At 43.2% G+C, this 27,638-nt stretch overlaps 1 long non-coding RNA gene across 2 annotated transcripts in view; it reads right to left on the reverse strand.

The window, feature by feature from the left end:
- Positions 1 to 1,565: 1,565 nt before the first annotated feature.
- LOC136159328 (uncharacterized) overlaps positions 1,566 to 27,638 on the reverse strand; it is a 38,201-nt gene continuing 12,128 nt past the window's right edge. For both annotated transcript variants that reach the window (XR_010661452.1, XR_010661451.1), the window contains exons 2-3: positions 11,987 to 12,086; positions 1,566 to 3,871 (exon numbers count right to left, since the gene is read on the reverse strand). This is a non-coding gene — a long non-coding RNA (uncharacterized lncRNA). The remainder of the gene's footprint in view (positions 3,872 to 11,986; positions 12,087 to 27,638) is intronic.

Raw genomic sequence — 27,638 nt, forward strand, 5'->3', positions numbered from 1 at the left:
CAGTCCCTGGGGTTGCAAAGAGTTGGATGCAACAACAACAAGCCACAGTCTCAGATAACATTTTTGAAAATATTTTAGAAATTTTACTATGAAGACAGAGAAAACTGCTGCCACATGCAGTCCTGTCTGAGCAGGGTCAGGCTCCACTTGATAAACACGGTTCATGGTACTTAATCCCACACCCAGAAATTCTTTGACAAGAGAAGCCATCAGTGAAAATCACTTGTAGCTGAACAGGAGTGTCACCCAGCTTCGGGTAAAGCTGGTTAGTTTGTTCTAACACAATATTCGCTTCTAACAAAATAGAAAATACACGCACTCTTCAGAGTTTGAGAACTGTGTGAGGTATGCTCAGCATTTCAAAAGAGAAACTTCAATAACACTTTCAATGAATAAACATTTTGCTTTTCCTCATAGGACTGAGTTATGGATCATTCCCCTAACACTCTTTCCCATTCACTTATCCAGTTGCCAGGAAGCACGTCTATTCAGAAAGTCCCTGCTTTGCATGTATGCAGAGCAGATAGCCCCCAGTTACTCCCAGTACTGTTTGCCTATGCTCTGTGGAGCTCCGCTCTGGCAGCCTGATAATAGCAGAGTTTCAGAAGCTTAGGTATATTCTCGGACTGACCCAGTTCACTCAATCACTCCCCAGATACAATGTGGGGCTATTGAAGGGTCCGGACCCTGGTGGATTGAAGCCTTTGTCCTAATTTCAGGATGTCTTTGTCCCGACAACAATGGGTGACATCCCACATAATGCGGGGCCATTTGTACCACTGCTGCCCAAACTTCCTGTTTGGAATGGGGCAGGGAGGTTTCTGAAAAGCCTGGCTGGGAAGAGAGAAAGGAGCCACAATGCCAGATTTCCAGGATCATGTCTCGTGGAAGATGAAGGCAAATTTATGTATGGTGTTGGCCGCTTTGTCATGCCCATCTCTTTGAGATCCCATGGACTGTAGCCTGCCCAGCTCCTCTGTCTGGGCAGATAGGCAAAGGTCCAGGGGATTCTCCAGGCAAGAATATCAGAAGAGGTTGCCATTCCCTTCTCCAGGGGATCTTCCCGACCGAGGGATCAAATCCAGGTCTCCTGAATTGCAGGCAGATTTTTTTTACCCATCTGAGCCACTAGGGAAGCCCTTACGGAAATGACAATATCCCACAGGATGGCCAATATGGCTAAAACTGAACGCTCACGTCTGTGAACTCACCAGGCTGCAATGGAGCTGGAGGTGGCCCTGAGCTGTTCTCTCAGCTATCCGAGCACCCACCAGTTCTCAAGAGACACAAAGCCAGGTCTCTCCCAAAGACCATTGTTTACCAAAAGAGAAGGGAGGGTCTCCTCAAATTCTTGGAAATACCTTTTGCGGTTTACATAATTTTGGCATATTCTTGGGCTCTCATCCTAACTGTACTATTTCCCCCAAAAAAGGCTGAAACCTGTCAAGTGAAGGAAAGAGACAATGTATCTTCTTAACAAAGTGTCTGTCACTGAAGAACCATGCAAGTCAGGACATTTGCTATGGGACCTACCAGAGATGCCACATTCACACACACACTCATGCACACACACCGAATCCACCGCTCACCCACACAGCCTGAGCCCGCAGAGGGGCATGGCAGGGGTTGGGTGGAACATTGGCTGCAAAGGTCTCAAGTCCCAGCTTGACACACAAGCCTGAGGTCCTGAGCGAGCAGCTGGACCTCCCTGGGCCTCTGCCTCCTCCTGGGACAGGACAGCGCCTTGCACTGTGGACCAAGGACTCAGAGTTCATCATGGTTCTACCCACTGAAAGCAGACCGAAGAAACATTTGTCCACCCAAATCTCCTTGGACTCCTGGACTGCGTTTAAGTAACAGTTTTGTGACATCTAAATATTTCCAACAGAGCTTACCAAAAGAGCTTTCAACAGTCTAAAACCTTTTGAAGGGAGATGCTTATACTATGGTAGTATTCGTTTCTGAGGAGGGTCTCAGTCTTATATGGAAAGCAAGTAGGCTTTATTTGTGACTTGTTCATGCAATACAAAGAGGTGAAGAAACTAGTTGGTAACTTTAAAAAAAATAATACATTAGGATAAGCATCTAAGAACATGCTAATGGTACAAAATGCACTTTCTTATTTGCTAATAATACTAGCTCACAATTACTAAGCAGTTAGATTGGGAAAGACACAGTTCCCCACTTTATATGCAACATTATTTGTCATTTGTCACACGGAGAAGGCAATGGCAACCCACTCCAGTACTCTTTCCTGGAAAATCCCACGGATGGAGGAGGCTGGTGGGCCGCAGTCCATGGGGTCGCACAGAGTCAGACATGACTGAAGTCACTTAGCAGCAGCAGTAGCAGAGGGACAAGCCATTAATTTCTTGATATAACAAATGAGAAAACTGAATCAAATGAGCTAGTAGACCCTTGATCTTGGACAAGAGAGAAGGTTAGATGTGGGTTAGCAGCAGATACTCAGGTGAAAATTTTTTATTATGAGGAAATTCCATATAATACTTTTGTCACTGATGTGATAGGTAAGGAGTGAGTCACTTTGAGTGAACACATCTCTCAGCCTCACCTGGATAGACAGGTAGATGAAAAACCGACTCTATCACACGATTTGTGGCATGTCTGTGTCCTTCTTCACTGCCATTCTGTCACCTTGCCATTTCAGAACCTGTAGAATAACCACAACAATATCCTGGCGACCTTGGGCTGGTGATTAACCTCACTGTTCCTCAAAATGGGCTCATAATAACAGCGCCCACTGGAGTGGGTACCACGAGGACCAGCTGAACTGAGTTGATGCCTTCAAAGCCCTGCAAACACATAAGGGCTCAATAACTGATAGCCTATACAGTTACAGGGTATTAAAAAGCAAAGACATCACTTTGCTGACAAAGATTGATATAGTCAAAGCTTTGGTTTTTCCAGTAGTCCTGTATAGATGTAGGAGGCTGAGAGTCAAAGAACTCTTGCTTTCAAACTGCGGTGCTGGAGAAGACTCTTGAGAGTTCCTTGGACTGCAAGGAGATCAAACCAGTCAGTTCTAAAGGAGATCAACTCTGAATATTCTTTGGAAGGACTGGTGCTGAAGCTGAAATTCCAATACTTTGGTGACCTGATGTGAAGAGCTGACTCATTGGAAAATACCCTGATGCTGGAAAAGATTGAAGGTAGGAGGAGAAGTGGACGACAGAGGATGAGATGGTTGGATGGCATCACCGACTCAGTGGACATGAATCTGAGCAAACTCTGGGACATAGTGAAGGACAGGAAAGCCTGGCATGCTATAGTCCGTGGGGTCACAGAGAGTCATACACAACTTAGCAACTGAATAACAACAACATGCATTGATCATGGATGATCACTCCTTCATCTGTTGTGAATGGATAAAGAAGCCCAGAACTCAGTGCTGAGTAAATGGTGAGTTACAACACCATCACACTCCCAGCCCTGCAGGATCTGGCTACCCCCACCTGCCCCCATCTCCAGCACAAACCATTGTCAGTCTCTCCTGGACTGCTTTGAATTCTTCTTCCTTCCTGCCTATCGCTCTCCATGGAGGGAAATGTGGTCAAAACCAGCATCCACACACTGGAGGGCAGGCCGTCTTCTCCATCTGCCCAGCCCCAGCAAACCTAGCCCCTCGGTCACTCGATGTTTTGTCACTTTCCCTGGAAACACCAGGGTGTATGTCTTCTTTTCCAGTGCTTGCATCTAACAAATCCTGTCTTTTCTTGAACTTGCACTGTGAGGATTTCACACAGAGTACATCTGTGTTCATTCCATCAGTAAAATTGTATTTTAAGATGTTCCCAATTTTTTTAAAGAACATGTGTCCCCTGGGTACTAACCAGCAGGCAGCAGGCTGGGGCTGGAAATACAAAGGGAAATAAAATGAGACCCTTCAGTGTGCAGTCTTCCCTGCCTGGCATGGGAAACAGACATCATCATGGACAACTGAAATGAAGTGAGTCCTATGACTGCAAATGAGTGTCCAAGGAGTGCTGGCTGGGAAGGTGGCATCATCCTGGGGGATCCTGACCCCACTGATGCCCAAGAACTGGATCACTGCTGCACAGAGAACACAGAAATGAAGGTCAAAAACCCCCTCCTTTTCCCCATCTTCTGTGGACCCTGGGCCTTGGGCCCGGTAAGCTTGACCTTGAGGAGAACGCTTGGGAGGAGGACTGGGAGAGAATGACTCCATCCCCTTCTCCTGCACAGAAAAAGGCTTTTCCAGGTGAAAAAGGTTCAGAGCAGACCCCTCAACTCCAGCAGCATTTCTTCAATCACAGCCCTGTCTCCCTGGACTAAAGAACCCAGGAGCAAGTCCTGTAACGATCCCACCAGGCACGTGCATGGTCCCCTCAGGCCCCCTGCAGAGCCCCGCCTGCATCTCCTCGGCACCTCTGTGAATGGAGGTTGCACCAGAGAAGCCCTGCTCAGATTGTCATTTCCAGCTCCCTGATCAGAAGGCAGCGTGTGAGCCATCAGGAGAGGTGCAGAAGGTCATAAAGGTACCATCTAATTGAGGTCACTCACGCAAGAAAAGAACACACGTGCTCAGGGACAGAGTCATGTGACTGCTCGCTGTATCTTATCTCCTAAAATTTCTAAGAGTTCTTATTGTTGGCCCAGAGAGAAGAGACCAAGAATCTGTAACACCACCTGTAATCCCTGCTCCCGGCCATCCACCCTGACCAACTCCTGAAGAACAGACAGAGGCAAAGTTTGGGGACACAGGGAGTGGGCTATGTGGTTCTAAGATTAGAAGTCAGATGGGGGGAGCAAACGCTCCCCAATGACAAAGGATTAGTCTTCATGTTCAGACTGTTATTGTTGATCAGTCACTCAGTCAGGTCTAACTCTTTGTGACCCAATGAACTGCAGCAAGCCAGGCTCTTCTGTCCTCCACTATCTCCCAGAGTTTGCTCAGTTTCATGTCTGTTGAGTCAGTGATGCCATCCAACCATCTCATCCTCTGTCACCCTCTTCCCCTCCTGCCCTCAACCTTTCCCAGCATCAGGGTCTTTTCCAGTGAGTCGAATTTTCGCATCAGGTGGCCAAAGTAATGCAAGTTCAGCATCAGTCCTTCAATGAATGTTCAGGACTGATATCCTTTAGAATTGACTGGTTTGATCTCCTTGCAGTCCAGGGGACTCTCAAGTGTCTTCTCCAACACCACAGTTCAAAAGCATCAAATCAAAGTCAGAGTTCATCTTTAACACATGCATTCAGTGTCAAACTCATACACACCACGATGTTCACAGATGACCTTAGAACTGAGTTGGGAGAGAAAGCGATTCAGAGAAATGCCCAGGGTGATCCTCCCGTCTTTTGAGTTGGTTGGGGTGACATTGTTCTGGATTTGAAACAACTTATTTGAGGTCCTGAGAGATGCACAGGCTCACAGTCACATGGGGGTGTTTCTTTCTCCCTCCATTGAGAAACTGTGGACCCAGCACTGTCTATGCAAGATTTCCCCAGCTAGTGGAAGATGTGTGATGTAACACATCCACAAGGGAAGAAAGATCTTTTCCTGGCAATCTGTGTGCACTGCTGAAAAATGCCTGTCTGTGATCAAATTATTAATGCTTCTACATCAAATCCAAGTTTCTTGTTCATACCCCAGGGTGAATATTGGGTGCCATTTTTTTTCTGCTTGGCATTTTGATAGAATTGTGCAATAACGTCCAAACGAGTCCGTGTTTACATAGGCCAGGTGACAAGTGGCATGTGTGGAATTACGGCATTTAGAAAGGAATATTAGAAACATCAAAAGCATAATGAAAGCTATATATTGAAACATAATTTTTCTTCTGCAGGTTTATGTGTCGTTGACAAAAAGGCAGGCGGGAGAAATGATTGCAATGATGGAAGCAACTCCTGGCTCCACTCTCTGTAAAAACATTCCTCTTATGGATAAAGTCAACAATGAACCAAGAAATGGCCAGAGAACCAGGTAAAGGAAAGCGTAATGACAAAGCTATTGTAACTATGTAGAAATCATTTCTAAGCGTGTGAAAGGTTAATATGCACACTCCTGTATGAAGGTACATCAGACCACAATTTTAAATCAAACTGATTCTCAAAGACTAACTAATTACCAATTTGAACCAAAAAAAATTACAGTCCCTGTGCTCTGGCCGGATTCTTTGGTCCTGGACTCAGACTACACCATCAGAGGGCGTGACCTCACATTCCTTAGGAGACTGGCTTTCTGGACCACATAGATTTTAAGACAAATGGAGAGAAAGGCAGACTGGATCTGGAGTAATCTACCTTCAGCTCTGGTTTTCGTAAGTCACTGTGGAACTCCTGTTTGATCTCTAGATGTGAGGGTAAATGATATCATTCTGCAAATATGGGAGCAATTCTTAAACTGAGACTGCAACGCATCAAATGATCTGAGGGACCAGTTGGGTCGACAGGAAGCCTAAGATGCCGTAGAATATCTACAAGAGATGAGTTTTTAAACCGTTGTTTGAAATGACTTGACTCACACCCCCGTCACTAACAAGCTGGGCTTGGCCATATCCCTGACCTCTCCTCGCGGAGCACACATTCCCTGAAGAATGTGCCTCATGGGACTTTAAATACTAAACGAGAAGAGAGATCTCTCTATCGGTTGCTGCTTTTCTCCGTCTTTTTTTCCTGCTTTTGCCAAAGAGAATTAGTCTTATTATTATGCGGAAATTATCCCATTATGGCCATTTGGGCCAAAGCTGAAGGCTCTGACGCTATAAAGCTCTCCTAACAATGTCCACTTCCAAGATATGTGGTCACTGAATCACGCCTGTCCCCACACCGTAGAGGATGGTCCCCACTTTGCTGTTTGTCCTTTCGTAGTTATCATCTACTAAGCTCAAGTTATCAGTAAAAGCTGAATCAGAGGCTGGAGCCCATTCATCCACTGCTAAGAAATCCAGGAGAAAAATATTTGCTGAGAAGCGTTACTAATTATTTTAAACTAGCAGAAATCCACGCCCTGCCCTTTAAGTACTCAGAAGTTAACTGGGGACTAGGTCCAAAGGCCTCTGCAGCAATGTGATAGTTTAGTCTTTTAAGACTTTGTTTCTGCTTCTGTTTTGTTGTGAACAATAGAAGATAGGAATCAGGGAAAATAAGCAAAGAAGGGACTTTCCATCAAAAGCGTTTTTAGAAAAGACTCAGAGTGCCCCCTTGTCCCCCATGCTTACTGTGTGCTCAGACATTTCAATCATGTGACTCTTTGCAACCCCATGGACTGTAGCCCGCCAGGCTCCTCTGTCCATGGGGATTCTCCAGGCAAGAATACTGGAGTGGGTTGCCATGCCCTCCTCCAAGGATCTTCCTGACTCACAGGTCAAACCCACATCTCCTGTGTCTCCTGCACTACAAGCAGGAGACTCTTTACCACTGAGCCACCAGGAGACACCTAATAGCCCCGCCTTTCGAAAGCACTAATAAGAAACCTCCTGGAAGGCTTCAGTGGCTTGTTGGGCTTGTTGAATACACTTGAGCTTATGACAGTGGTACAATGCACAGATCCCTAAATTCATAGAAAGGGTTCTACTGAAAGTTTACAAATTCCATGTTGTGGACAAGAATACAACTGCAAACATAAAAAAAAGTCAGGATCACTTCATGGCAAATAGATAGGGAGAAAGTGACAGATTTTATTTTCTTGGGCTCCAAAATCACTGCAGATGGTGACTGTAGCCATGAAATTAAAAGACACTAGCTCCTTGGAAGGAAAACTGTGACAAACCTAGACAGACACACACACGTTCCCGGGGCCCACCCCACCCCATGCCCTGCGTGTACTCACCCCCGAGAGTGGAACGTCTTCATATCAACGCGCGGGGACCAACCACTCTCCCTCGGGGCGGGGCGGGGTGCTGGGGGAGCTTACCACTGCAAGCCTCTCCCGGGAGGTCCCTCCATGCCTGTCTCTGCCATGGGCCGCCCCTCCCGATGGCCCCAGCGCGTGGAGAGGCCAGGACCGCGGTGAGCCACCTCGGCTCACACCTGCGCATCCGCGCAGCCTCACGCTGACTCTCGGGGACTGGGCAAGCCTCGGCTCCCTGGTGACTTGCGGGATGCTTGTCTCGGAAACCACGTGCTCGTCGTGGGCTTCAGCCACCTTGTTCTACTCCGCTACTCACCGCATCTCTCTACACCCCTTGGACCTGTGCCCGCCAGACCTGCTCTCACACCCCAGCAGCCACAGGACCTGCTTCCACCCTTCTGTCAAGTCAAAGTATTTAGTCTCTCAGTCATCTTCGACTGACTCTGTGAGACCCCCTGGACTGTAGCCCCCCAGGCTCCTCTGTCCGTGGGACTCTCCAGGCGAGAATACTGGAGTGGGTTGCCATGCCCTTCTCCAGGGTATCTTTCTGAACCAGGGATGGAACCCGGGTCTCTCACATTGCAGTCAGATTTCTTACTGCCTGAGCCACCAGGGAAGCCTCACCTTTGTCAGCCTACTTTGCTGACAAAGGTCTATCTAGTCAAATTTATGGTTTTTCCAGAAGTCAGGAGTGAATGTGAGAGTTGGACCATAAAGAAAGCTGAGAGATGAAGAACTGATGCTTTCAAATTGCAGTGCTGGAGAAGACTCTTGAGAGTCCCTTGGACTACAAGGAGATCAAACCAGTCAATCCTAAAGGAAATCAGTCCTGAATATTCATTGGAAGGACTGATACTGAAACTGATGCTTCAATACTTTGGCCACCTGATGTAAAGAACCAACTCATTGGGAAAGACCCTGATGTTGGGAAACACTGAGGGCAGGAGGAGAAGGGGATGACAGAGGTTGAGATAGTTGGATGGCATCATCAACTCAATGGACATGAGTTTGAGCAAGCTCTGGGAGGTAGTGAAGGACAGAGGAGCCTGGTATGTTGCAGTCCATGGGGTCGAAAAGAGTTGGACATGACTGAGTGAGAGAACAACAACTGGGAAAGAGAAATCAAAACAGATTATAAATGTTACAAAGCTGAGGATCACCACAAACTTCACAAATTCCAGAAGAATTCATTTTGTTTGACTCATTAATGACCTGATGACTCTAACATCACTCTATCAGATTCTTCTTTTACTTGTCTCTTCTTTAATTGCCTCTCCATGGCAATAATTTTACAATATAATTTTCTGGAGATGGTAGGAAGACAATCTTGTCTTCTCTCTAGCAAGAGTCATCAAAAGTAGTTGTTGCTGTTATTGTTTTTTAGTCAGCCTTAGCTTAGAAAAGTTCTTTTCAGCTTCATAACTCCTAATTGATAATGTCAGGTAAATAATTTACATCTCTCGTCAAATTCTGGAGAACCTCTATCAACATCTTTAACCTATAATCTGTAAAAACTTCAGGGCATTTTATGTTTTCTTACAGAATAATTAATTGTACACAATACTCACTGCTTCTATTAGAAACTTACCTCTTCCTTTTAGTGAATGATGGCTTTCAGTCTGACCCCAAAAATTTTTATACATCTTACTTCTCAACTTGAGAATGATTTCTGTCAACGTTACTGCTTGTTACTGATTGTTCTTAGTTCATATGCTGTTGGTTGTTGTCTGAATTTTCCCTCTCAGTTTTTTTGTAAAAGTTTAAAGATATCCTTTAAATAATGTGTTGTGATATGCTCAGTTGTATCTGAATCTTTGTGGCCCTGTAAACTGTAGCCCACCTGGCTCCTCTGTCCATGGGATTCTCCAGGCAAGAATACTGGATGGGGTTACTGTGCCCCCAAGGGATATTCCCAAACCAGGGATTAAAACCCATGTCTCTTGCATCTGCTGCATTGGTAGGTAGGGTCTTTACCACTAGTGCCACCTGGGAAGACCAACCTTTAAATAAAGGTACTCTTCAAATTCAGAAGTCTGGAATTTCTAATTTGATTGAAACGTTCTCAAATGGCATCTCAAGTGGCTCTTAAAATGGCATATCACACTCCTGGAAACGTTCACAACACACATGCCCATGAGCTCACATGGGGCCGGAAGCCTCTTCAGCTTCGTGGAAAGTCCACCTGGACACAGGTCGCCTCTCATGAAACACAGGAAAATTTAAATTACAACAATAGATTCTGCTGCCTAGAGATGAAGAAGGCTAGAGAGACGCCACTAGGCTCTCTATTAAAATTCTAGACCCACGCAACACCTTTTAAAACCTATGGCTAACCCAGCAAACTGCCACGCGGTCATCAGAATAGGATTTTGCATAGCCTCTCAGCAGTTTTGGAAGTGTCTTGCCTCCAACACTTTCTAAAGGTGCATTACAGCTAGTTTAAAGCACATGCATATACTTCACTGGTTCCCTGATTCACCCACTTTTTCATCCTTTGTGCCTTCCTCTGGGTCAGGCACTAGATTCCAGAAGATGGAAACAAAGCAGGACAGGCTCCTTGAGGGGTCAGGCTCCAGCCAGGCTGACAGGGAGGGCCACATGGACAGCACTCAGTCAGAGTAAGTGCCTGGAGAACCAATGCAGCAAAGTCACGTGGACCCGAGGCCTGGAGGGGACAGACAGGGATGGGGCTGGTAACAGTCCTGGGCCAGCTCATCAAGAGGTCAAAAGTAAGATTTCTGAACTAGTGCTAGCAAAGACAAAGGTCATTGAAGAATGCCATGCATGGGGAAGAAGCAGACTATAAATGGGAACCTTAGAGGAGGACTGATCGCATTCAGTTAGCGTTCATTAAAATATGTGTGTATTGGGTAACTTGCCCCAGGTCACTTTTTTGATTTGTTGAGTCCACTCTGGAGCCAGATATACTTAATCTGTGAGAGTCATTGCAGTTCACTGCCAACTTGGCCACTAGGCTACCTTTCTACCTGGGGGATGGGTGAGCAAAGCCATTCACTGTTTCTTACTTCAGTTAGGCCCAAAAGTAGGGAAAACAGCAGAGAGAAAGATAGAGAATGAATGACATGGAGATAAGAAGTGAGATAAAACACACAATGAAGAAATGGGTCACAGGGCAGATGGAGGGGTTAGTGCTGAGAGGGTTGAACAACAACTGACAAGCAGCCCCTGGCTACTGTCCCAGGCCATTTCATTTCATGTCCACTCGTCTTTAGAAGTCAGTGGCAGCAGCCAGTTCTATCACTTATGTTTCCCTTTTAGAATTTTTTGTCGTAAGTGACAACTCTGAGAATTATTTCAATGGTGAACAAGAGTCAACAGACCATTTTTTCTTTTAATGGAAATACTGTTTTTGTCTAATTCTCTACCATTGTAATCAGTCACCACTAGTGAACATCTTCACATTTAGTCTAGATCTGAATATGTGTAAATGATGTACAGCTCAGTCTTCCCTATGACTTCAAATTGTTTTATGATCATTCCTTATGCAATCTGAACTTTTAGGGATGATAAGCTTGTGGTTCAGCTGGTAAAGAATCCAACAGCAATGCAGGAGACCTACATTTGATCCCTGGGATGGGAAGATACCCTGGAGAAGGGAAAGGCTACCCACTGGGCTCTCAGCTCCCTTAAAGGAGACAGTTAGACAAAGTAAGGGGTTGATTCCTGAGGTGGAAGTACTTTCAGATGCTGAGAGTTCAATTAGAAAAGACTGAATGAATTCCAATATTTTCAGGGCAAGAAAGAACCCTCACAAGAGCATTATTTCTCCTAGAAAAATTGAGACAGACGGCAAAAAGAGAGTTCAGATGGATGACCTGTTCTCTTCTGTAGGATACTTGATGGGTATGGATTCAGTTTTCAGAAAGATATGTGTAAGCACTGATGAAGCTACCCTATGTCTGTGATTCTGTTCAAAACCATTGTCCTGAAATGAATCAGGTCACACTTGGGGAGGAGGGGAGCACACAAATCAATTTTCTCCTTCAATGTAAATGACTTTTGCAAAATGTTTTTTTTTTAATATTTGAAACTCAGCCATATATGTATATATCCTATTCTAGAAAAATACTTTTAAAAACCTTGAGAGAAAAAAAAGAAACAAAAAAAATAAAAACCTTGAGAGACAGGACTTACCTGGTGGTCCAGTGATTAAGACTTTGCCTTCCACTGCAGGGGATGTGGGTTCAAACCCTGGTTTGGGAGCTTGGATCCCATGTGCCTCATGGCCAAAAAACTGAAACATAAAACGGAAACAATACTGTAACAAATTCAATGAAAATTTAGAAAATGGTCCACATTAAAAAAAAAAAAATTTTTAAACCTCTTTAAAAAGGGAAAAAAATTTTTTTGCAAGACCAGGAGAGGGGTGCTATAAATTGGAAGGTCGAGAGCCCTGGACTGCCTCTGGGCTCCCCCACTGACCAAACTTGTGGTCTTGGGTAAGCTCTTAGCCCCCTTGAGTCTCCCATCTATAAAAGATAGATGATAAAATGTCCCTTTTAGAGCTGGCCTTGACAGAATGACAGAATGTCTGTCCCTTGACAGACCTTGACAGAATGACATCTGTGAACACAAGCCTCTGTCAGGTGAGAAGCAACACCACCTTGCTGCTGGAAAGACAGAAAGAATCTCACATGATGATGACAGGGTAGGAGAAGTGAATGTAACATTACACTATTATAATATGCTACTAATAATGCACTATTAGCAGTCTGATTGGATTATTACTAAAACCCCCAAAATTAAGATGTCAGGAATAAAATACTATGTGGAGTAGAGAGTGTAAATCCAAATGCCTCCCCGGTCCAAAAAAGTCACATAGAGAGAAATGGAGGCTAAGAGTAAGAAAAATAGACAAGGAAGTACAATAATGATGGGCAGGAAGTACAATAATGATGGACTGGAAGCACTTGACCTCAGTGGGGGGAAACTGTAGGGAATACTAGAGACTGTGGAAAAATGAGGAGAGTGGTTCCTCTAGAAAAAGGCAGTGATACTCATCTCTGGCCAGTTGTGGTATCAGAGAAAAGTGGCTCTTACCTGGCTAGGTTTCCATCACCTCCAGCAGAAGATGGGAATCTAGGTGTGTAAATAAAATCTTCCCATTATTTCAAATGTTCTCTCATATTCTTCCCCTTAAAAGCACCATGTAGGTCAAACTGGGACCCAAGAAGCAGGTAACTTTGGGTCTTCTTGCCTGTTTTACTCTTTGAAGGGAAAAGACAAGAGGCAGAGAGAGGAGGGCTTGGAGGTTGGGTACATCCTTGTTGATGTCAAGATTCACTAAAACTCACTATTTGGCTAATGTGGAATGTGGATGTTATCAAAAATGGCAGTCACAAGAAAAGTGAAAGCTGAGTCATGGCCAGGTCATTGGTGGGAAATGACCGCTGAGATCATCTGTCCTCAAGTGAAACTGACCTTTCTTATTTTTTTTCCCTACTGCCAAACATTCCTGAGGTCAGCGTAGGTGCCTGAAGATGAAACCAAAAGAGCTCCCTCTGGCCAGAGAGCCCTTGATAACAGGAGAGGTGGGACTGGCAAATGCCCCAGGGCGACAAGGTGGTGGGGAGGTGAAGCTCACCCCAGCCAGAGCAGCTGAGCCCAGAAAAGGGTGCCTGGCCCTTCAGAACAGACTTCCCCAGAGAAACTTGAGGCCAAATGGGCTTGACTCAGTGACCAAGTTTTGACAGCAACATTTTTATGGCATCTTAGATAACAAACAAAAAGGATAATGTGTACAAAAACAAACACCACCATGTTAGAGGAAGAAAAAAAAAAAACTCCCAGAAACAAAGACACCCTTTGATCCTGGAAAGAGATCCTTATTAGCCTGTTTGATGAAGATCTGTATTCATCACACTAGTAGCAACCAAACAAGCCAGCAATCCAGAGCTGAATAAAGTTACATAAAATTGAATGTATCAACCTATTTTATTTTAAAATTAAACATAGGACCAGGGTGTGTGTGTTACGTGTGCACTCGGGGTGGGAGAAGTGGTTCAATAATCAAAGCTGTTATTTCCAACTTTTTATTAGTTGCAGACTTTTGGGAGATGTTTTTGGTATCATGCTAAAAAAAATCCATTTTGATTGAATCAAAATAATCGAGTCATAGAGAACAGACTTTTGGACTCTGTGGGAGAAGGCGAGGGTGGGATGTTCTGAGAAAATAACATGGAAACAAGTATACTATCAAGTGTGAAACAGATCACCAGCTCAGGTTGGATGAATGAGACAAGTGCTCAGGGCTGGTGCACTGGGAAGACCCAAAGGGATGGGATGGGGAGGGAGGTGGGAGGCGGGATCAGGATGGGGAACACATGTAAATCCATGGCTGATTCATGTCAATGTATGGCAAAAACCACTATAATATTATAAAGTAATTAGCCTCCAACTAATAAAAATAAATGAAAAAACAAACAAACAAAATAATCGAGTCAACTGAGATTACTAGTCAGGTGGTAATTTTCTTCTTACAGTTTTAATGAGATCAGCTATGGATACGACAGTACAAAGGAAATTTGGATATTTACTTCTGATATCAAAAGAAACTCAGTATTTCAGATTCCAAATATAGATTGACAATTGCAAGAATTAATGGAAACATATAATTATGGGAAATTTACGTCTACCTATATTTTTTCTGGGCTCACCCGGTGGCTCAGCAGTAAAGAACCCATCTGCCAATGCAGGAGAGTTGGGCTCCATCCCTGGGTCAGGAAGATCCCCTGGAGAAAGTGAAGTCATTCAGTCGTGTCCAACTTTTTATGACCCCATGGACTGTAGCCTGCCAGGTTCCTCTGTCCATGGGATTTTCCAGGCAAGAATACTGGAGTGGGTTGCCATTTCCTTCTCCAGGGGATCTTCCCGACACAGGGATTGAACCCGGGTCTCCTAAGCTGCAGGCAGACTCTTTACCATCTAAGCCACCAGGGAAGCCCGAAAGAAGGAAATGGCAACTCACTCCTGTATTCTTGCCTAGAAAATTCCATGGACAGAGGAGCCTGGTGGGCTACCATCCGTGGGGTCACAAAAGACTCCAACATGACTTAGTGACTAAACAGCAACAACATTTTTTCCGCCCACATTTTCCTAGACTCCATCCCTTGGGCCGTCCATAAAATTGCTGACGGCCATGCAGCTTAGTCTGTCAACATCCTGGTGCACACTAAGCAGATTTTAGTACCTTTGGTCCCGAATCAGGGGAACCACGCCAGGAGATAAGCATCCTGGAAAACAGCACCCTATCTTGGAGCTCCAATTCATTCCTTATTTAATACACACTTATTTACAGAGGTCAATGTGCCAGGTGTGAGGATAAGCACAGAGACCAAAGCTGGGCGGTCATGACCTTGCCCACAGGTACCCTTCCCCCCACCCCCACCCCAGCCCGGCCCTCTGACAGTGTGTAAAAAAAAAGTGAAATCACTCAGTCTATCCTACTCTTTGCAACCCCATGGACTGTAGCCCACCAGACTCCTCCACTCATGGAATTTTCTAGGCAAGAGTACTGGAGTGGCCTGCAATTTCCTTCTCCAGGGGATCTTCCAACCCAAGAATCAAACACGGGTCTCCCACATTGCTTTACCGTCTAAGCCACCAGGGAATCCCATGTAAGTAGTGTGTAAGTAGCTGCTTAATTCCTTGAGAACTGGCCCTGAAGTCAAGAATGATGACTCTTCATCTCCGTAGTGACTGTTGATCAAGCATATTTGAGGAATAAATGAATTCGTAGTGTCGGGAGCGGAAGGGAGGAGGACAGGGAAGTCTGGGGACACACATTTGTGTCTGGGGCCACCTCAAGCTCAGAGGTTCATCCCTCCCAATACTGAACTGCCGTGGTCATTACTGACCCCAGACAATGGCATGCGAGGTTCAATGTTGCCAGGGAATTCTTGGAGAGAAGGGTGGATTTCTTCTAATCTACTACTTTCCCCACCTGCCTTGAATTCACAGGAGCCTCAGGAAACATCTAGAAATTTGAGATGATGGATAGAATTACATGAGAAACCCAGCAAATCCCTTTGAGCATGTGATAATTGTCTGGTAAGAACCGCTACTCAGCCTGCCCCAGAAGGTGTTTTAGTAAATCAACCATTCTCCAATAGAAAATGCAAAAGTTTTGATTAATCAAAAAAAAATAAAAAGTGTTTCACAGTCTGTCTGGCTGAACCAGGACAGGACAGGATGCCCCCAGCATGAGGTAAGTCTTCATGGAATTTACTGATAAGCAGAGTGGGGCCTATACCTCCCACCCCTGCAGGGATCATTGTTCACTAACTGGTAGAAAATAAGTCCTTTTATTTCCCTAGTTATGTGGTTGAAGGAGGAACTTTCATCATCTCTTCTTACTCCTCATTTGCTGCTGGAGATTGTCACTAGCAGGAACTAGCCCTGCTTACAGTTTTAATCACTCTGTCTCTGTCTTGGGTTTCAAGCTCTGCACAGTTCACCCGTGGCTTGGAGTTCGCTGTGACGTCGATAATAACTGACTTGTTTATCGGCGCTCCCAGATGCTGATCTGAAAGCAGGGGTTTGAAAGAATGGACTTCAGAAATCATTACCCTCCTGTGAGCACAATAAGTAATAGGAAAACCCACAACGAGAGCTAGAGAGACGAGGGAAAGTCCTTGTGAATCCTGGGGAGGTGAGAAATCCCTAGGAAGGTCAGAAAATGCCTACTTGAAGGCCAGATCAGTATCTCTGGCTGTCATTAGGGTTCCTCTTTACCTGACATGAACTTCGGTTTGGTTAAAACCTCCGTAGCAAGTTAATTAGGATAATAGAGTCCAGTTCCTTTCACCTTAACCAAAACATTACCTCATCTGCAAAGAACTCCCATTAACCATTTAGATCCTGAGATCAAATCCTTTTTCTAGGTCTCTGGAAGTTTCTTGCTTTCAAAGCAGTTCAGAACGTGACCCCCTATCTCCAGAGGAGAGGCAGCTTAAAGGGTCACCTACCTGATCAGTAAGAGAAAGGAATCTGAACTCCCGGAAACTTCTGCAAAGTGAGAGGAATTATCATTTTAGAAAAATACCAACACTGAATTATGTGAGATAACATATGAAAGAAAACAATCAGCAAGTATTTCAGGAAAAAAAAGAGAATGCCTAAGAGGACTGACTCTTTTGAAAAGACCTTGATGCTGGGAAAGATTGAAGGCAGGAGGAGGAGAAGGGGACGACAGAGGATGAGCTGGTTGGATGGCATCACCGACTCAATGGATTCGAGTTTGAGTAAACTCCAGGAGTTGGTGATGGACAGGGAGGCCTGGTGTGCTACAGTCCATGGGGTCACAGAAAGTTGGACACGTCTGAGTGACTGAACTGAACTGAAGAAGACTTCTCCTCAAAGAGTTGATGTTTAAAAGAAGGAAAACAGTTAAGCATCCATCTCCAACACAAGCTACCAAAAACAGGACCATTGCTTGGGGGGTGGGCAAGGCATCCAGGTGACCCAGAAGCAGAGTCTCCCACCAGGTCACTGTCTCTTCCTTCTCTCCTGCAACAAAGCTGAACTCACACTTCCTCTTCACCAAGGAAGCTTCATGCTAAACAAGTCAAGTTCAGTGTCAGCCCGGGTGGGGAAGAAAGACTCTGCTCTTAGCAGGCAGAGTGGGGGGGATGACATCCCAAAAAAGGGGTTTCTGCCCCAGGAGTCAGACCTGGAGGAAACACAGGACATGAGTGCCTAAGCACGCTGACTCGGGCAGTGTGGACAAGATGAGACCCAGGATAAGAGGCAGAGAGCGAAGGACCACCCGTGTCAACGTTCACACTCTAAGACAGGATAGAGGCGAGTGAGGATGGGAAGAGTCAGGAGTAAGGACTGACCCTGAGCTGCACTTGACCCCAGTGCAAGTCCTCAGAGATCTTCCGGAGAATGAAACGCACCACTGCTGAGGGCAACAGGGCCCAGCCTGGGAACAAGGGTGCGTCCTTCAGAGTCACAGGGCCAGCGTGCGCTGAGTCTGCGTGGGTGGAAGGAAGTGTTTCCTGACCCTTAAAAACCTAAAGCAGTTGTATGATCTAGAAATAAAAGATTCTGAATGATCCAGAACGTTCAACTGCAAATACTCTTTAATAAAGATGACTTGGTAAGTTGGGCCATGTGAACTTGAAAGAGAGCTAGAGGGTAAGAAATCCTTCTTTTTAAAATTTTTTGGTCCTCCATATAAAATTATCATGTTTATAAGTCCAGGGCACTCAAGGTTCTTAGTGTGAAAACCTAGCTCACATGTGACCTGTTGTGAGTGGTGAAGACTATAACTGCCGAGGACTGGGGTTTCCTTGTGATTTATTTTTTTTACTCACTCACTCACTACTGTAACTTTGTCGATCTGTATCTACACGTCTTTAAGCATCATTCTTCAGTCTCTTCCCTCAATGTCACTATGTGGTTTCCTAAACAGAGATCTCCCTTTACCATCTTTGAACAGCTTTCCCAGGACTTCAGCCTCCTCTCCTTCCTCTTTGGCTTCTCCTGCATCCTTTCCTTTAAGTCAGAACCAGTGTCGTCTCGCAGGCAGAGACTGCACTGCACCTGCTGTGTGTTCCTGTTACTCCCTTATCTGTCTCCTCCCTAAAGCTGAGCACCTTACCTTTGTCATGGTCATAAACTCTCAGTCACTCTCATCAACAGTGCCATGTGATCCCATAGCTTCTGCTTCAAGCAGCCTTGGAAACGACTTTATCAATAGTCAGAAACAGCACCCCAACCCCTCCCAATGTGTACTATCCAAGCCTGGCACACCTTGTTTAGTGCACTTCCTTTAGTGTGCTTTGTAGACCCAAGTATTTTGCAAACTGGAGATATGCGGCAACCCAGAGTGGAGCAAAACTATTGGTGCCATTTTTTCCAACAGTAATTGCTTACTTCCTGTCTCTGGGTAACATTTTGGTAATTCTCGCACTATTGCCATGTTTTTCATAATTATTATATTTGCTATGGTGATTTGTGATCAGTGACCATTCATGTTGCTATTGCAATTGTTTTGGCATCTTTAACAAGAGAACTTTTAAGGTACGTACATTGTTTTTTCAGACATAATGCTGTTGCACACTTAATCAATGATAGTATAGTGTAACCATGAGTTTTACGTGCACTTGGAAACCAGAAAACCTTGTGGCTTGCTTTATTGTGATATTCGCTTTATGTCAGCGGTCTGGCACCGAGCCCAAAATATCTCTGACGTGTGCCTGCATCTGGAATTTCCCCGAATTAGAATAGCCTCTGATCTTTATCTGATTTGCATGCCTATTAGAACCACTTTTCAAAATTTCAGCGATTTTTATTAAGAAATATCAGCGATTTCTTTGCAAGACAATCCTAAATCAAAGGTCACGTGAGTACACAGCAAGAAGAGAGCCATCCACAAGGCAGGAAGGGGGTCCTCACCAGATACTGAATTTGCCAGCACCTTCACCTTGGACTTGCAGCCTCCAGAACTATAAGAAAATAAACTTGTTGTTTATTCTGCGGGTATTCTGTTATGGCAGCCAGAGCTGATGAAAACATTTGGTCACATGGTTACTACTGAGGTTATGTTGACAAAGTTAAACCCAGAGTTTAATAATTATTTCATACCTAAAACATCTGAAGTTATCTAAAAGTCCTGGTCTTCCCAGACCTTTCTGCTAGTACCTGACCCATTACTAAGCTCCCTCTAGAATCTGAGATCTTAACCTGACTTAGAAGCTTCAGAGCAGCTACATGTTTGTCAGGATTACAGAATCAAAGTGTAAGAAGTTTATAATCAGCTTTAGCCAAATGGGAAGCAACTCATAAACGCACACTCTATGACTAATGGTCTCCATGGCAGTTACAGGAAACATTATTCACTTTCTAATCACCGCTAGCACTTCTTGGTCACTGGGCAGAAGGCAGTGCTCTAGTCACCCCGTGTACGTGATCTTGCTCCTTCCCACAATGGCCTTTCCCATCAGGTACCGAGATCCCTGTTGCCAAGATGACTATGTCATATGAGGGACAGAGAGGTGAATCTCTCAAAGTCAAGCAGTTCAGCAAGTGTTGAGCTGTAGTCTGAACTTGAGGCATCCAACCATTGAGTCCTGGAGCTTAATCATATTCCTCAGATGCTACTCCTGCCTGTTGTTGGTGAGTCACCCCCAGGTTATTCTGTCAGGGCTTTGGAAAACCTTTGGCAAACCTGATAGCTATCTTGAAGTGTTCATGTACAGGGAAAATCTTCTGAGCTTCACCTTGCATAAATAAACTGCAGAAAAGCCCCATAAAATCATGGAGACTTTGCTTGTGCATCCCCCTTCACGTTTGCACAAAACAGACATAGAAGAATGGCTTCATGGTCTCAGCAAGTGAGAACTATCCATCCGACTGAATGTGTGGCCCTGGTGATTTGGAATGGTGGATTGACTTCACTAAACCAACTATTTGCTAAGTTTCCCTTTTTCTTTGTTCTGTGCAAACACCAGTTCGGTGTTAGTGCTTTATAGCACAACCAGAGATGCAATAGGACAAGATGAATGTTTAATTTTACTTAATACAGCCAGTAGAAAAACATACATGCATTTCTCATGGAAATAAATATACTTGCTTGCATCTGTGTTTTATAGGCTTGGGTTTTTTGGTTTTTTTTTCCTCCATGCTTTTTTTTTTTTTTTTTCCTCCATGCTTTTTTATTTGGAGAACAGTTTCTTTCTAAATTATGATCACCTATATCAACATTCTATTAACAGAGAATCAAGAGAATGGTTATCTATTTGAACTGAATATTCAAATTATGGTCATTATAGACTTTCAGAGAATATTTGCATTATTTCCTTCTACTGGACTGTCAGATTTTTCTACAGCATTTGAAACCATCATTTATAAAAGGGCATATCTATATATACATATAACAACATGTGCATAAGAAGCAGGGGAGAGCTTATGCTACTTCAGTGCTGTTTGTTAGATACAATGAGATAAGAGTCAGGAGTAATATCCTTCGTAATACTTATTGAACATTGTCACTTGCCACATGCCACTCTAACACCTTAACTATCGTAAGCTCATGTGCCCCTCATCATGTGAGGACGACACCATTGTCACCCACATTTTTTACATACTAGTTTATCATTGACAGTCGAGGAATTTTCCATGGCAAGCAGGCACTATTGGAAAACTGGATGCCTCATTTTTTAAAAAAAGCTGATTTTGTTATAATTCTATTGCTATTTTTGAGGAGGGCAAGTAGACTCATCGTGATTCACTATGAGGTTGGTGCCAGTGGAGTGAATGTATTTAATACAAATAAAAACGAAAATAATCCTGTGTTTGCATGGACTTATTAGAAACCACTATCCCTTTGATTCTTGGAAGCTTATACAATCCTTGACAATGAGATCATAAGTAAAGAAAACCCAAGTGACAAAATCCCCTAGAAAGCCCTGGATTCTTTTTTAGACCATTCAAATACAATTTCCTTTTAAAGTATCTCAGAAAAGAGCAAGTTGCCATTCAAAGGTTTCCATGAAAGAAACACTGCTATTAAGATATAACAATTAAAACACCAACAAGTTTCAGAAGTATAAGAGAACAGAAAACCAAGCACAATTTCATCTGAGAAAATCTAACTGGATTTGTTATACTGTCTACATAACAAAAGGAAATAAAAACATACTTTCTTAGAGAATTCCAAAACATTCAGTGTATTGTATTTGTTGATAATTATGATATACAGCCAGAATCTCTACTTGTTTGTAGATGAGTCACTGAACTTCTAGTTGGCATATTAAACTATTTCTGATGATCAATTCAAATTCTGTTATACATTTTTCCTAATACAACTGGATCATTTTGATCCTTGAACTCATTGCTGTTCAGTCACTAAGTTGTGTCCGACTATTTGTGAACACATGGACTGCAGCACACCAGGCTTCCCTATCCTTCACTATCTCCCAGAGTTTGCTCAAACTCATGTCCATTGAGTCAGTGATGCCATCCTACCATCTCATCCTCTGTCTCCCCCTTCTCCTCCTGCCCTCAGTCATAGGAGAGTCAAATCAGCTGATTTGAATATATGCACTTCTGCATCTATCTGGATTTGTCCTACATCCAGATGGAGGAGGAGTATCACAGTTGATCTTTGAGATGGACCCAAGAGATTTCAGCCAACCCACTCTCCATCTTACAAAGAAGTCATGTGCTATGTGTGTGCTACGTCACTTCAGTCATGTCAGACTCTTTGTGGCTCTATAGACTGTAGCCTGACAGGGTTCTCTGCCCATGGGATTCTCCAAGCAAGAATACTGGAGTGGGTCACCATGCATTCCTTCAGGGGATCTTCCTGATCCAGGGATCAAACCCACAAGGAGGCCAAGTTCAATGAAACTGGGTGGTCTGGATCTTGTACTAGAACAAGAACCTCAAATACACCAAGGTAGTTTGGGTACCCACTGTTACAGGAACTGGCCCCTAATTGGGGTCTTAAAAAATCTGAGAAAAACTCTGATTTGGGGAGTGTAGGTTCTTCTCATTAAAATGTAGTCCCTGGACCAGAGCCTTTGGCATTACCCAAGAATTTGTCAACCACACAGAAACGCAGTCCCCACACAAACCTGTGAACCCAAATCCACATCTCAGCAAGGTCCTGGGTAATTGTTTGTACACGAGAGGCTGAGAGACACGGGTGAAACTACACTTCAAGGGTGGCGAGGAGGAAAGGACCTCTTCTTAGCGGCTTTCCACGTCACAGGGCTGCTGTCTGTGGAGGGAACCCACATGACGTGGCATCTTTGGAAAGTCTGAATGCCAGCCTCCCCTGGATCGAAGAGTTAAGGCTGCCTGCTGCTGCAAGTGGGCAGAAGTCAGCCGAGTGAAACCTGAAGAGGCCTGATCAGGGCAGAATGTCCACAGACATCTCCTCGCAGCACTACAGGGGAATCGGGCTCTTTCTGACCCCAAACTCCAAATTATCCAAAAAAAGGAGCAAATGTCGGTAAATCACAATGACCACCTCTTAGCTTAGTTAGTCACCATGTTCCTTGTTTATATCTCCAACCTCCCAACAATTCTGCACACTGGGTATTACTTTCCTGATTTTATAGATGAGGTAACAGAGGCTCAGAGGAGTTGAAATCACAAGTTTAAAATCCCACAGCTTAGATGTCAGAGCTGAGTTGGGCTGGCTCAGAGTCTGGCTGCCCCCAGCTCTCCACCCAGGGTGCAGTGAATCCCAAGTTTGACACCAACTTCTGTCATTATTAGGGGCTTTCCAGGTGGCTCAGATGGTAAAGAATCTGCCTGCAATGCCGGAGAACTGTGTTTACTCCCTGGGCCGGTAAGATCCCCTGGAGAAGGGAATGGCAACCCACTTCAGTATTCTTGTCTGGAGAATCACAAGGACAGAGAAACCTGGAGGGCTACAGCCCATGGGGTCATAGAGAGTCGGACAGGACTGAATCAACTAATACTTCTCTGTCATTATGGACTCCTTTCCCCACAAGGGAGCAAACCAACTCAACTTTGCAAATGACTAGATTATAACCCTATCTCAGGGCCCTTCCTGCTAAAACTGAGATGGCTTAATTAGATCCCATTTGTTTATTTTTGCTTTTACTTTCATTTTTCTAGGAGGAGGGTCAAAAAAGATCTTGCTGTGATTCATGTCAAAGACCGTTCTTCCTCTGTTTTCCTCTAAAGGTTTTATAGTATCTGGACTTACATTTAGACGTAGGTACCCTGCCACGTGTGAAACAGACAGCTGGTGGGAAGCTGCTCTTTCAGGGAGCCCAGCTCAGGGCTCGGTGATGACCTGGAGGGGTGGGGTGGGGTGAGAGTGGGAGGGAGGCTCCAGAAGGAGGGGTACAGGTATCCTTGGAGCTGATTCCCTTTCTCATACAGCAGAAACTAGCACAATACTGAAAAGCAACTCTACCCCAATTAAAAAAAAATCTTTTTAGATTGAGATGAGAACTCATTTAAATCTGTTCTTCAAGGAAGACATATTCAAAATGAGAGTGAAGAGTAGGCTTCTGAAACGCCCTGCTAAATGAGGCAGAGCTCAGAGCACTAAGATGCGGACGTGCACAGCCCAGCGGCCTTTTACAAACATCTAACAGGACATGGCAGTGTTTCGGGACTGTTACTACAGCTCCCTCACTTTGGGTAAATAAGAGCAATCTTCCCCTTCCCTCCGTCCTGCAGGCGGGCCACCTTCTGCTCCAAGTGCCCTGAGGCCCTCCCGGAGGAGGCAGACATAATTCACCCAACTCAAGCAAACTGGATAAGCTGGAAGCTGGGGGGAGGCCACAGTTCCATTTCTGAAAGAGTCCAAATGACTTGCTTCTTTGAAAAGAAGTTAAGGGTAATGATGAACCAGTTTAAAAGCAAAGATCCGAAACCTACTAACTTTTCTCTTTGGTTTCAATCAAAGAAAACAGAAGCCATAAATTTCCCTTGAAGTCTGTTTCGTAGTTGTTCCTTTGGGGCTGTAAAATAAAAAGGCAAAAATGGGTAGAAATTACTTAAAATGAAAAATGGCAAAAGGAAATATTGCTGTGGGTGACTTATAAATGACTTTAGAGATTTAGGGAAGCTGAATTATCCAGGCCAACTGAAAAACAGTCATTTTAATCTGAAGATGGGTAAACTTCTCCTTGTATATTGTTCACATATTGAAACACTCTTTTATTAAATTATAGTGTTTTATAACATGAATAAAATTGGTATCATGTTTGCTATGCAAAATTCCCACTATTTTTCAAACAGATATGTATTTTAATATGAAATTGAAATTTAATATCAAAAGCACTAAATAATAAAACCAACCCACCTAGCTTCAAACCCTCCTTAAATTATTTTTTGAATTTTGTATCTAATAACATAGCACAATAACAGTGAAACAAGATTAACACTGTGATACTATTTGTTTAGGAAACCAAGAGTGTTGCTATGGAAACAGACCTTCTGCATAACTATGGAAACAGTGACAGTGTTGTAAATAATGACACTGAAAAGAGAACTATGTAAACTTAACATAAGAATTCTAAAAAGAATAGGGAATGAGGAGGTGGAGGGAGAAGGAATTATATTTCTTTGAAAAAGAAGCATAGTTCTATCTATTTTTGTCTTCTGGTAGGACTTCTGGAAGTTTTCAAAAGCTTGACCTCCACGATCCGTTAGTTTCTCTCATATTAACTGACAAAATCATAACGTTATGTTTTTAATTTTGTTTTCTGTAACCTATTTATACTTCATAAGAAAATTCACTAAAAACTGTTTTTGATTCAACTTCACTTTGGTAGCATTTTATAGACCAAGTTACTTTTCCTAAAAATGTTAAAAAGAAAGGAAATCACAGAAAGCATGTTTATTACACTTGGAGATTCTAAAATAATTTTCTTAAAGACCTGTACATAGTATTTACCAAATACAGTTTTCAGTTGGGCTAGTAAAAGAAAATTACTTTTTTCTAAACATATGACTGTTTGAAACCATGCATTGGAATGCACATTACTCTTGGTTGACTTGTAGCTCATTCCCCGCCTATATCGTGTCCCACTAGGAGGAAATGATTATGTCTTACTCACCTTTGCAGTTCCCCGGATATCAGCTAGACAGCCAGGTGACCAGGAAATACACACACACTGTGTGTGTGTACCTTTATAGAAGCAATCGAATATAAAGTAAAACAATATAATGTCCTAAATACAGCAAAAGGCAGAATGGTGCCAACTTCCTGGGAGTGATTCCATGAGTCTGCCCAGTTACAAAGGTGAGAGGCTGACCTGATCTCACTGAAAAGGTAATGATGTTGTAACTCAAAGACCATGAAACGAGGGAAGCAACTTCAAGAAGGGAAGGAAGCTGAAGCTCAGCCATTAAAAGCAGGTGAAAGGTGCACAGTCTGTTTTTACCGAGCAAAACCCAGGACTCACGGGGTGTCCTGAGATTTCATTATCCCATGGGTTTGCCACCACCATGAAAGGTGAGACAGAGACAGACATAGCCATCCCTTTGGAGCTGAGAGCTGTGTTTACTCCTAAACTGTTGTTCCCCAAGTCTTATGAGGATTTAAGTTCATGTTCAAGCACTCCCATATATCCTGGCATTTTTTTATAACTGTAGAATAATGATTTTTTTTTTTGGAATTCTGTCATTTTTTATCTAAATTACTTCCTTACTCCAAAAATAGACACAATATTGGTTAGGACTTCAATCTATGGATTTGGGGGGGGCGAGGGGGGAATGATGGCATAGCAGTGTTTGCTGTTTTGTTCTTTATGGTTTAAAGAACTGGAAAAAGTAATATAAAAATGCAATTGTTAGTTAAGTGCTGGTATAACCACTTAATAGAGCGTTGCACACTCATTCAATATTATATTTTTCAAGGTTCTTCCAAAACAGAAAAGGCCTTGGATATATAAGTAAAAGAAGTCACATATAATAGTGTGTATGTACACAGTATATTGACAACCTCTTCCCAGAAAAAAGGGCAGTGGGTATATTTGATTATTTTTTCTGGCCTGCTGTTCTGTATTTTCTAATGTTGTATTTTCCAATGTTACAATTAGAAATATTATAATATTATTACAATAATATTATAGTAATACAATACTGTATTTTCCAATATTCCTTTATGCATATGGGTTACTTATTTTTTAAGGATAAAATAAATACAATCATTTCAGAACTTATATATAAATCATACCATCATGCCATGTGCCTTAAATACACATAATTTTTATCTGTCAGTTATATTTCAATGAAGCTGAAAAAAGTGTCACTTTTTCCTGAGACAAATGGTGAACAGTAGCACAGTATGCACCATGAGAAATGGTGTCTGTCCTTCGTTTGTATCTAACCTGTATTTCTAATAAGCTGCAGACAAGTTTTGAGAGGCTGAGTGGGTATTACCAAAATGGTGACCAACGTATTCAGGAAAAACAATGATAATTTCTTGTTGGTCTTCTAAACAGTACAAGATGTCTCAGACAGACATCTTGACAGACAGACAGCTGTACATTGGCTTTTATTAATTTGAAGAGCTCTACATGCAAAGTAAGCAGATTGTTCTTTTATCAGTTCTCTATCCAATTACTCCAAGGCTCATTTTTAAATGTGACATCAAACTTTCCTTTTGTACTTTAATTACTACAATCACATCATAGAATTACTCACTTTTAATTTTTAATTCAATGAGTGATATCCTTAATAAGCACACATGGCCTAGATAAACCTCCTCTGCTCTGATTGGTGCAGGGAGAGATTTGTAAGAAAGCATTGGGAGGTGGTTAATGTCAACACAGGGATCAATAGCTCGCAGCAAACCAAGGGTTGAAAGAAGGGTGAGTTACTTGCAGTGCATTTCACAAGTATAGAATATCCAAGAAGAAATCTTGCCAGGCAGTAGGGATGACTAATTATTTTTAGTAGCACATTGCAATTTTGAAGTTCCAGAATGAGTCAAATTTCCATTGTGGTTTTAAGCGATTGCCTCTGTCTCACTGTCTCTAATATTTAAACTTATATTTCAGGAATTTCCTCAGAGGAAAGTAAAATTATCATGGGGTTTTATTCTGCACCATAAAAGTAGAGTTTTCATGAGCTGTTGAAAAGAAGGTACAATTATGATATGTCATAACAAATATGAGCACGCAGTTATGCCTACTAATAGAAAATTAAAGAAAAAATTCACAAAACAGGCCAAAACTATATTTAAAGGCAATCCAAGTCAATTATTAAATAAAGTTTCTTTTCACTTTCACTAGTAATTGAACGTTGCAAATGAAGTTGAGTTTCATAAGCTCTACAAACG

This window comes from Muntiacus reevesi, chromosome 2 (assembly GCF_963930625.1).
Source record: "Muntiacus reevesi chromosome 2, mMunRee1.1, whole genome shotgun sequence".
NCBI lineage: Eukaryota > Metazoa > Chordata > Mammalia > Artiodactyla > Cervidae > Muntiacus > Muntiacus reevesi.